The sequence below is a fragment of the Antechinus flavipes genome, chromosome 6 (assembly GCF_016432865.1).
Source record: "Antechinus flavipes isolate AdamAnt ecotype Samford, QLD, Australia chromosome 6, AdamAnt_v2, whole genome shotgun sequence".
NCBI lineage: Eukaryota > Metazoa > Chordata > Mammalia > Dasyuromorphia > Dasyuridae > Antechinus > Antechinus flavipes.
The window spans coordinates 147,254,565-147,267,345 of NC_067403.1; positions in this window are offsets into that span (position 1 = coordinate 147,254,565).

A 12,781-nucleotide genomic window follows, 5' to 3' on the forward strand; every position below is an offset into this window, starting at 1 on the left:
TTAGGAGCATATATTTTAAACCTTCAGTAAGCATCATATGCAATGGGGAAAAACTGGAACCTTTCCCAGTAAGATCTGGAGTGAAGCAAGGTTGCCCAATATCACCATTATTATTCAATATTGTATTAGAAACACTGGCCTCTGCAATAAGAGTCGAGAAAGAGATTAAAGGAATTAGAGTAGGCAATGAGGAAACCAAACTATCACTCTTTGCAGATGATATGATGGTATACCTAGAAAACCCCAGAGATTCTACTAAAAAGCTATTAGAAATAATTCATAATTTTAGCAAAGTAGCAGGATACAAAATAAACCCCCATAAATCCTCAGCATTCTTATACACCACCAACAAAATCCAAGAGCAAGAGATACAAAGAGAAATTCCATTCAAAATAACTGTTGATAGCATAAAATATTTGGGAATCTACCTACCAAAGGAAAGTCAGGAATTATATGAGCAAAATTACAAAAAAGTTTTCACACAAATAAAGTCAGACTTAAATAATTGGAAAAATATTAAGTGCTCTTGGATAGGCCGAGCAAATATAATAAAGATGACAATACTCCCTAAACTAATCTATTTATTTAGTGCTATACCAATCAGACTTCCAAGTAAATATTTTAATGATTTAGAAAAAATAACAACAAAATTCATATGGAACAATAAAAAGTCGAGAATCTCAAGGGAATTAATGAAAAAAAAATCAAATGAAGGTGGTCTAGCTGTACCTGATCTAAAATTATATTATAAAGCAGCAGTCACCAAAACCATTTGGTATTAGCTTAGAAATAGATTAGTTGATCAGTGGAAAAGGTTAGGTTCACAAGACAGAATAGTCAACTATAGCAATCTAGTGTTTGACAAACCCAAAGATTCTAAATTTTGGGATAAGATTTCATTATTTGATAAAAACTGCTGGGATAACTGGAAATTAATATGGCAGAAATTAGGCAAGGACCCACACTTAACACCACATACCAAGATAAGATCAAAATGGGTCCATGACCTAGGCATAAAGAACAAGATTATAAATAAATTAGAGGAACATAGGATAGTTTATCTCTCAGACTTGTGGAGGAGAAAGAAATTTGTGACCAAAGATGAACTAGAGACCATTACCAATCACAAAATAGAAAATTTTGATTATATCAAATTAAAAAGCCTTTGTACAAACAGAACGAATGCAAACAAGATTAGTAGGGAAGTAACAAACTGGGAAAACATCTTTACAATTAAAGGTTCTGATAAAGGCCTCATTTCCAAAATATATAGAGAACTGACTCAAATTTATAAAAAATCAAGCCATTCTCCAATTGATAAATGGTCAAAGGATATGAACAGACAATTTTCAGATGAAGAAATTGAAACTATTACCACTCACATGAAAGAGTGTTCCAAATCACTATTGATCAGAGAAATGCAAATTAAGACAACTCTGAGATATCACTACACACCTGTCAGATTGGCTAAGATGACAGGAAAAAATAATGATGAATGTTGGAGGGGATGCGGGAAAACGGGGACACTGATGCATTGTTGGTGGAGTTGTGAACGAATCCAGCCATTCTGGAGAGCGATCTGGAATTATGCCCAAAAAATTATCAAACTGTGCATACCCTTTGATCCAGCAGTGTTTCTATTGGGCTTATACCCCAAAGAGATACTAAAAAAGGGAAGGGGACCTGTATGTGCCAAAATGTTTGTAGCAGCCCTGTTTGTAGTGGCTAGAAACTGGAAAATGAATGGATGCCCATCAATTGGAGAATGGCTGGGTAAATTGTGGTATATGAATGTTATGGAATATTATTGCTCTGTAAGGAATGACCAGCAGGATGAATACAGAGAGGCTTGGAGAGACCTACATGGACTGATGCTAAGTGAGATGAGCAGAACCAGGAGATCATTATACACTTCGACAACGATATTGTATGAGGATGTATTCTGATGGAAGTGGATTTCTCTGACAAAGAGACTTAACTGAGTTTCATTGGAGAAATGATGGACAGAAACAGCTACACCCAAAGAAGGAATACTGGGAAATGAATGTGAACTATTTGCATTTTTGATTTTCTTCCCGAGTTATTTTTACCTTCTGAATCCAATTCTCCCTGTGCAGCGGGAGAACTGTTCGGTTCTGCAAATATGTATTGTATCTAGGATATACTGCAACATATTTAACATATATAGGACTGCTTGCCATCTTGGGGGGGGGGAGGAGGGAGGGAGGGGAAAAAACGAAACATAAGTGATTGCAAGGGATAATGTCGTGTAAAAATTATCCTGGCATGGATTCTGTCAATACAAAGTTATTATTAAAAAAAAAAAAAAAGACTAAATGCAACACATTAAATTGTTGATACAAACACATTTTCATTTTAGGCATGATAGTTCATAAAGCAACTAAGTAAAATAAATAATAATAATAATAAGAAGAAGAAGAAGAAGATAGAGGAGAAGGAGGAGGAAGAAGAGAAGGAGAAGGAAGAGAAGAAAAAGTCATGAATGAGGGACCTTAGTTTCCTTGTTTTTTTTCAAGTCCCAGCTAAAACTGTGCTTTCTTTAATTCTAATCCTTTTGTTAATCATTTCCTATTTATCTCCTCCTTGAAGGCAGGGCCTACATTTTACTTTTCTTTGCATCCCCAGCAGACAGTACATTCATGGGAACACTTAATAAACTTTATGATTGCCTTACTGATTGGAAGAGAGCAGATGTGGCAGCATAGCAGTGAAACCCAAACAGCCATTTCTGGGAGGCAGGTACATGAGTTCTTTATGATGAAATCGGATACTGGGGCCCTCCAGTTGCAAATATGGGGTTTGTTTCCCTGTGTATCTTCCCTATATCTGTGCTTTACTATCATTGTAATTAATTTTGAGCACATACACCTTATGGATATTGTGTATTTCTATGTTATTTTGTCAAGTGACTTGGCTTTGAGCTAATTGAGCATAATAATTCAAGATTAAAGTAAACCCATAAGTGGATACTGATGAGTAGGGGCATAGACCTCATGTTAACCTGGAACCTATGAGTAGCAACTGCCCTTTTTAGAATCAATTCCTGAATGACATTATAAATTGGAGAACTATGGTGATAACTATGTTGCCTTGACATAAATATCTCTATGTTGCTTTAAATCCCCATTTTGTGATGGAGTTTTCCTGTAATAAGACTTTGAATGGAAGAGCTGAGCAATTATATGTGTGGTCTCTAGATTTTATTGGCAGAGATTTGTTGACTTGTCAGGTAAATCACCTGAGAGGGGGACATATATCCTCCAGAAAAACAGAGGGAACTTTGTAATTGAATACTAATAGAGCCATTGTTGATATTTGCCTTGTATCCTCAAAGAGAACCAATGATGTCAGGAGGGTGGTATCTTGACTTGCAAGTGAATTGGATTTAAATGAGACAGAACTGTACAAAACTATTAGCCTCTCTCTCTCCTAAGGTCATTGGAGTCTAGTAGTAATTCATAGGTCAGGACTCACAGAATGGCTTTGGATGCAATAACCTTGGACCTTTTAAGCTAAGGTCTTAAAAAATCCTAGGAAATCAGATTGGTGTTTTTATTTTTTCTAATAGGGTCAATGCTTGTATTGCATGAAAGATGATATAAACTATTCGTGTGCATTTGATTAACAAAGTTTCACTGCCAGCATTGACAAGTGTAAATCCAATTAATCTTATCTCACTAGTTTGCAGTGAGAGTGCAGTTAGTTCTGCATAGTGTACTGTTAATTTCAGGGATATATCATAGTAGGCGGATGGGGAAAGGTATATTAGTATGACCTAGATTGCTACTACTGTCCTCTCTGTTTTGTATGTGTAAAGTCCTAGTATTGTATTTTGTTGTTTCTCAGCATTTCAAGCACATCCAACTTTTTGTGACCTGATTGGGGTTTTCTTGGCAAAGATACTAGCATACTTTGACATTTCTTTCTCCAGTTCATTTTGCAGATGATGTAACTCAGGCAGAGTTAAATTACTTGCTCAGGATCACAAAGCTATAAAGGTCTGAGTTCAGATTTCAACTCAAGAAGGGTTCTTTAGACAGGCAGTTCTTCTCTATGCACTGTAGCACTTGTATATCATGTTCTTAATCAATTTACCATTCTCTTTTAATCATTGACTAGTTAAAAGATGTCTTTCACAGCTTTTTGATGTCAGTTTTATTTAAATAATTAAGTACAAGATAGAATTTTCTTTCAACAAGAGAATTTTAATCTAATTCTTGTTATAGAATAACCAGAAACAATACTTGACCTATTACTATTCATAATTAAATTATAATTCAAATCTAATGGATCTGCTGAATTATCTAATGAGAAAAAAACAGTTAATTTTTTCTGTTGTTATGAAAGAATATTATTCTGACATGTTTAATTTAGACAGTTAACTTAGTACCACATCAGAAATGGCATACGCTTTTTAAAAATGCTTATCCATTCTTTTTTTTTTCTTTTGCTCATACTTCTATAATTTAAGAGGAAAAGTTCAGTTCTTAGAGTAGAAACTAATATAAACTACCATGAAAGGCTGCCATCTTTATGATGCTAAGCTATTTCCTAATGCAGAGGTAAAATACTTATTAAAATCATTTAGCATCTTCTTTATAGGGAACCAGTAATTATTTGTATTCTTTCTTTTTATTACATTTTGGATTGTAAAAATTTGATAAACGTATGACTAACCTCACTAAGGAGAAATGAAAACTACCATAAAATGCACATAAAGCAGGCAGTATAGGTTGGCAGTACAAGGATGTGAGATAGTAACTATGCAAAACTGTCTCACTACATCTTCCTCCTACTAAAACATTGAAAAGAAAAAATCCTGGTCTTTAATTCATTTGTGGGTGTAGTGGGGAGAGCAGGGAGGTAGTCACGTACATGGTATATTGTCATATTGTCTTAATAAAATATTAAACTCCTTTTTCTTATTTTCCAAAACTATGTTCACCAGGATGTTTTCCCACATGACTTATTCAAGCAAGACTTAAAATAACTATTCTGCTTTATAAATTGTTGAGGTTTTTAGAGTAGAGCTTTGTATCGGCAGGTGAATTTCCAATCACAACATACCCGACAAATAATCCTGGCAAGTCAGAACCTACTACCTCTTGAACTTTTCAATAGATTTAATTGTAAGGAATAAAAAGAATTTTTTGAATTAAATTTGCTTTTTCTGCAATTTCAATCATTTTCTCATTATTATCAAATACAACAAATCTGATTTCCCATCCATGTAACATATAATTAATCTTCCATATGATAGATCTTCAAACACTTGAGGACTAACTTTCTGTTCCAGGCTAATTTATCTTAAATCTGACCCCAGCATAACTTTACATCACCCCAGTGGCCCTGCTCTAGTATCTCACTAACATCTCAACATTTTTCATCAAATGTGCTGTTCAGTAGTAAATAAAATACATCAAGCATGGTCTAGGACAAAGTACAGCAGGGTCATAGCATCCTCAGATCTTGATATTGATTTGACTGTCTCCAGTCAAGGTAGGCTGACAGTATCTAGGGTGCTAGGAAGTGTTTGTTTGCTTGTGGCACTCTGCCACACTAGCAAAAAATTTATAATAATGCATGTCACTAGTATATATTTTACAATGCTATTATGAAGCTCTCATGACAAATAGCATATTTTGTAGATTGTAAAACTTATATGTCTGTTAATGTTGTTAATTCAGTCAAAGATACCTTTAGCATTTTGGTTTGCTTCTCAGTTGTGTGGAGGTTACCCTATGCTTGATAATAGACTGTCAATGAAGCACAACCTTAATTTTTTAAAAAATGTATTTATTTACCTAAAACTTGAAAACAAAATAGAAAAGACAAAAAAATTCTTGTGTGCACAGCAGCACATAAAGGAACATTAAAATATATAATAATAAATTTCCATTTCAAGAAAGTGTATATAATAAAATAACAATAATATGTATATAATAAAAGAACACAACAAGTATAAAGTATGCAGATAACATTTTTTTTTCACTTATATTATTCTTTCTCATTTTTTTTCCCTTTTGACCTATTTCTTCTTTAACAACTATGACTAATTTGGAAATATATGTGATAGCACATGTATAAACTATATAATAAAAATGCTTTGATATGCATTTCAAGTCATTCAATTTTTTATTTGGATATGGATTTTATTTTCCTTCTCAGGTCCCTTGTATTTGTTTTGAATCATTGTGTTGCTGAGAAGAGTTGAGTCATTCATTCATAGTTGGTCATCATAAAATGTTGCTGATGCTATGTAAAATGTTTCCCAAGTTCTGCTCCTTCCAATTTGCATCAGATTATACAGTTCTTTCCATGTTTTTCAGAAATCTGCCTGATAATCATTTCTTGTTGTGTAATGGTATTTCACTGTATTTACATACCACAACTTGTTCAATTCTTCCCCAATTAATGGACATTTCCTCAATATCCAATTCTTTGCCACCACAAAATTGACTTCTATGAATATTTTTGCATGGCAGTCCATTTCCATTTTTTAATGTTCTTTTTAGGATACAGACCTAGTAGAGATATTGCTGGGTCAAAGGGTATGCACAGTTTAATGGCCCTTTGGGCAATATTCCACATTGCTCTTCAGAATGGTTGGATCAGTTCAAAACTCCACCAATAATAAAAGTATCCTAATCTTTACACATCCTCTCAAAGATTCATCACTTTCCTTTTTTGTCTTATTTGCTAATCTGATAGGTGTGAGGTAGTATCTCAGAATTTGTTTTTAATTTTTTTCTAATATTTCTCTAATAAAAAAGTGATTTAGAGCACTTCTTCATATGCTTGGAGATATCTTTGATTTCTTCATCTGGAAACTACCTTTGACTATTTATTAATTGGAATTTGACTCAGGCCTCTATATATTTGAGAAACCGGGCATTTATCAGAGAAACTTGCTATAAAGTTTGTTTTGCGACTTTCTGCTTTCCTTCAAATCTTGGTTGCATTGGTTTTGTTTGTGCAAAATCTTTTTCATTTAACATAATCAAAACGATCTATTTTGCATTTCATAATATTCTCTCTCTTGTTTGGTCATGAGTTCTTCCAATCACTTAAATCTGACATGTATACTATTCCTTGCTCATCAATTGGACTATAGCTTTATCCTTTACATCTAAATTATGCACCCACCTTAACCTTTTCTTGGTACACAGTGTGAGGTATTGGTCTATGCCTAATTAGTATTTCTAGCATTTTCCAATTTTCCCATCAGTTTTTGTCAAATAGTGAGTTCTTATTCCAAATACTTGAGTCTTTGGATTTATCAAACACTTGGGTTACTATGGTCATTGGCTTTTATGCCTTGTTTATCAAACCTAATCCATTGATCCATTACTCTATTTCCAAACCATACTACATAATTTTTAGAATTACTTCTTTATTTTTAATTAAAATATTTTATTTTTCCAAATAAAATATCTACATATAAATATGGTTTTCAACATTCATTTTATAAGATTTTGAGTTTCATTTTTTTTCTCCCTTTCTGTTATGTCTCCTCTTCCCAAGACAATAAGAAATCTGATGTAGTTTATACATTTTCAGTCATTTTAAAAATACTTCCAATTAGTCATTTTGTGAAAGAAAATTGAGAACAATAAAAAAAAAAACATGGAAAAAAAGTGTAAATAGTACTGTTTCATTTGCATTTAATCTTCTCCATAGTTCTCTCTCTGGATACAGATGACATTTTCTAACTAAAGTCTTTTGGAATTGTCTTAGATTAATGTATTGTTGAGAAAAGCCAAGTATGTCATAGTTGTTCATCACATAATCTTGCTGATACTATATACGATGTTCTCCTGCTTCAGCTTACTTCACTCAGCATCAGTTCATGCAAGTCTTTCCAGACTTTTCTGAAATTATCTTGCACATCATTTATTTTAGAACAATACTTACTCAGCCATTCCCCAATTGATGGACATGTACTAAATTTCCAATTCCTTACCGGTACAAAAAGAACTGTAACAAACATTTTTGCACATGTGGGTCCTTTACCCTATTTTATGATCTTTTTGGGGATGCAGACCTAGTAGTAACACTCATAGATCGCACAGTTTGATAGCTCTTTGGGAATAATTTCAAATTATTCTCCAGATGCTTGCATCATTCCACAACTCCATTAACAATGCATTAGTGTCCCAGTTTTCTCATAATCTCTTCAAAATTCATCATCTTTTCCTATCATCTTGGTAAATCTGAGAGGTGCAAAGTGGTACCTCAAAGTTATCTTAATTCACATTTCTCTAATCAGTAGTGATTTAGAGCAATTCTTAGGTGAGTATAGATGGTTTTATTTTATTCTGAAAATTGTCTATAACATTTAACTATTTATCAATTAGATAATGACTTGTATTTTTATAAATTTGACTCAGTTCTCTAAGTATTTTAGAAATGAGGCCTTTATCAGAAACACTATCTGTAAAAATTGTTTCCCATTTTCTGCTTCACAACTAATTTTGGCTACAATGGTTTTGTTTGTGCAAAAACTTTTTTTTAATTTAATGTAATCAAAATTATCCCTTTTCCATTTCATAATGTTCTCTAGTTCTTCTTTAGCCATAGTTTCCTCCCTTCTCTAAAGATCTGAAAGGTAAACTAACCCTTGCTCTCCTAATTTGTTTATAGTATTACCCTTTATATCTAAATCATGAACCCATTTTCACTTTATCTTGGTATAGGTTGTGAGGTCTAGTTTCTGCCGTACTACTTTTCAGCTTTCTCAGCATTTTTGGTGCAATAATGAGTTCTTATTCCAGGCTGAGGCTTTTGTATTTATTGAACACTAGATAACTATCATCATTGACTATTATGTCTTTTGTACAAAATCTATTCCACTGCTTGATCTTAGCCAGTTCCAGATAATTTTGATGATTACCACTTTGTAATATAGTATGAGAACTGATACTGCTAGACCATCTTCCTTTGCATTTTTTTTTCATTAATTCCCTTGATATACTTGATCTTATGGTCTTCCAAATGAATTTTGTTGTAATTTTTTTCCAGATTGTGATAGAACATTTTTTGATAATTTTCTTGGTATGGCACTGAATAAGTAAATTAATTTAGGTATGAGTATCACTTTTATTATGGTAGCTTGACTTATCCAGGCACAATTGATATTTTTCCAGTTTTTTTTTTTAATCTGTCTTTATTTGCGTGAAATGTGTTTTGTAATTGTGTTCAAATAATTCCTAGGTTTGTTTTGACAAGTGGATTCCTAAGTATTTTAAATAGTTTGTAATTATTTAAGTTGAATTGCTCTTTTAATCTCTTACTGCTGGACTTTGTTGTCATAATAAAGAAATGTTGATGATTTAATGATTTTTTAATGTTTCAAGTAAGTTTTTATTTGATCCTCTGGGGTTCTATATGTATACCATTATATCATCTGCAAAGAATGATAGTTTCCCCCACTCATTTCTTATTCTAATTTCTTTATTTTTTTCTTCTTTTATTGCTTTAGCTAATATTTCTCATACTATATTGAATAATGGTAGTGATAATGGGCATTCTTACATCTCCCCTCATTTTATTGGAAAGCCTTCTAACTTATCCCCAGAATAGATAATGGTTGTTGATTGTATACTGCTTATCATTTTAAGGAATACTCCCTTTATGCCTATGCTTTTGAGGGTTTTTTTTTTTTTAATAATAATGAGTGTATTTTGTGTCAAAGCTTTTTCAGCATTTATTTAAATAATCATATGATTCCTACTGGTTTTGTTATTGATATGATCAATTTTGTTGATAGTTTTCCTAATATTGAACCAACCCTGCATTCCTAGTAAAAATTCCATCTAGTGACAGATTCTAAATCCTTATGATATATTTTATGATTGTTTTGCTAGTATTTTCTTCAAAATTTTTGCATCAATATTCATTAGGGAAATTGGGCTGTAATTTTCATTCTCTGTTTTAGCTCTTCCTGATTTAGATATTGGCACAGTATTTCTGTCATAAAAGGAATTTGGTAGGATTCCTTCACCTATTTTTCCAAATAATTTATTCAGTATTGGAATTAATTTTTCTTTAAATGTTTGATAGAATTCATTTGTGAACCCATCTGATCTTAGGGATTTTTTCCCCTAGGGAATTCATTTATGGCTTCTTCAATTTCTTTTTTCTAAGATATGGATATTTAGGCATTCTATTTCTTTATCTATGTAATTTATATTTTTGTAAATATTCACTGATTGCACTAAGATTATCAGATTTATTGGCATATGACTGGGCAAATTATTTCCAAAAGGTTGTCTCAATTATGTCTTCATTGACATAATTTTCATTTTTGACAGTGGATACTGGATTTTCTTTTTTATATCAAATTAACCAATAGCTTATCTTTTTAATTGGTTTTATCGTTAAAAACAGATTTTACATTTATTTATTAGCTATACAACACATGCACACACACAATTTTTCTTTTAATCTTACCTTTGGTTTTCAGAATTTCTGATTTGGTCTCAGTTTAAGTTGCTCTTTGTTACTTTTTTTCCCTTTTTAATTCCACTGATTTGTTCTTTTCCTATTTTGATGAATGAAGAATTTAGAGAAATAATTTCCCTCCAAGTATTACTGTGCATTCCAGAAATTTTGGTATGTTGTCTCATCTTCCCCTTTACAAATGTCAATGTTATAGCAATTAGTGTTTAAAATTGATATTGATATTACTTCATTGTCTGTGTCATCTTTTAGCAAGATGTAGTTTCCTTCTTTCTCTCTCTTAATTAGGTCAATTTTTACTTTTACTTTGTCTGAGATCAGTATTGTTACTTCCATTCCCCACTCCCATCCCTTTATCTAAGTAAGCATAATAGATTCTGCTCCAGGTCTTTAATCTCTGTGTGTGTCTCTGCTTCAGATGTGTTTGGTAAACAACATATTGTAGGATTCTGTTTTTTAATTCACTCTTCTAACCACTTTCATTTTATGGGAGAGCTTATCTTATTCACATTCACAGTTTTCATTACCATTTGTCTATTTGTCTTCATCCTATTCTCCCTCTTGTTCTTCCTCTTTCTTCTTTGATCTTTTCTTTCACCAGTGTTTTGCTTCTGTCTACTACCTCACCTGATCTACTTTCCCTTCTATTAGTCTCTATCTCACTCTTTTATTTAATCTCTTCTCCTCTTTCTTCCTTTCAGAAAAATTTCTGTATTCAACTGATTGTGTATAGTAGTTTGTATTTGAGCCGATACTGAGAGTAAGAGTCTCTCTAGTCTTCCACTGTAATGCCTTTTACATCTCTTTATTGAAATAATTTATAGCACTTTACTTCTCCTTACCTTCTGCACTCAGTGTATTTTTTATTCTCTTCCCTCATTTTTTTGTCATTACCTCATATTCCTTCTAGATGTACTATTAATGAAATAATTTTTAAGATTTACAAGTATCATTTTTCCCATGTTGGGTTGTAAACAGTTTCATTTTATTTAATTCCTTTATTTCTTTTCCTTGATCATGCTCTTTATGTTTTTCTTGGGTCTTGTTTTGGTTCTGGTCTTCTTGTTTATGAAAGTTTAAAATTCTTCTATTTATTTGAATAACCAATTGTTTTGTCCCTTGAAGTGTTACACTTAATTTCACCATGTAAGCGAACCCTTGATTGTAGTACTAGCTACTTTACTTTCTGGAATATGATGTTCCATGAACTCCATTCCTTTAGTGTATATAATCCTGATTGTGACTCTCTGATATTTGAATTTTCTGGCTACTGGTAGTATGATTTTTTTTCCCCCTTAACCTGATAGTTCTTAAATTTCACTATAATGTTCCTTAAAGTTTTTATTTTGGGATCTCTTTTCTGAGGTGATCAGTGGATTCTTTAAATGCCTTTCTCACCCTCTAGTTCCTGGACATCAGGATAGTTTTCTTTGATAACTTCTTGAAAAACATTGTCAAGGTCCTCCTTTTAGTTATGACTTTCAGGTATTTCAATGATTCTAATATTGTTTCTCCTGGATCTATTTTCCAGATCAGTTCTTTTGCTCATGAGGTATTTCACATTTTCTTCCATTTTTTTTTTTATTCTTTTAAATTCATTTGATTGATTCCTGATATCTCAATAGTCATTAGCTTTCATTTGCCCATTTCTAACTTTTAAGATATGGTTTTGTACTTTCTTTTCCATTTGTCTGATTCTACATTTTAGCAATTTTCCAAGCTCTTCTTTTTTTTTTTCTCGTAGTTTTCCTGTATCATTCTCATTGTTTTTTCCCAGTTTTTTTTCCTATCTCTTTTGTATGATTTTAAGCTCCTTTTTTGAGCCCTCTCATGTGTTGTTTCTGAACTTGAGACCACTTCCTATTAATCTTTGAGGTTTTGCCCATAGGTTTTTTGTCATGGTTGTCTTCTTTTGAATTTTTTTCTTGCTTTTCTCTGTCACCATAATAATGTTCCATGGTCAAATTCTCCTCCTCCTTTTCTCCTCCTCTTCCTCCTCCTTCTTCTTTTGCTTTGTCTTTATCTATGGGTCTCTGTCTGTCTCTATCTCTCTGTCTTTCTCCATCTATCTGTCTCCCTACCCTTTTCCATTTCTTTACCATTTGAGTTCTCTTCTCCAGGTAAAATGAATACTGTCTTAGGCTTCTTGTGACAATAGCTACAGGTTCTGGTATTGCACTGATGTTCCTTTGAGGTTCATAGGAGGCCCATATATCTTGCTGGTTGAGGGGTGGAATGGGTGGTAGATAGCACTGATTGTGGCTCTAGGTGTCCAGCAAATTATCTTTTCTAAGTTGGA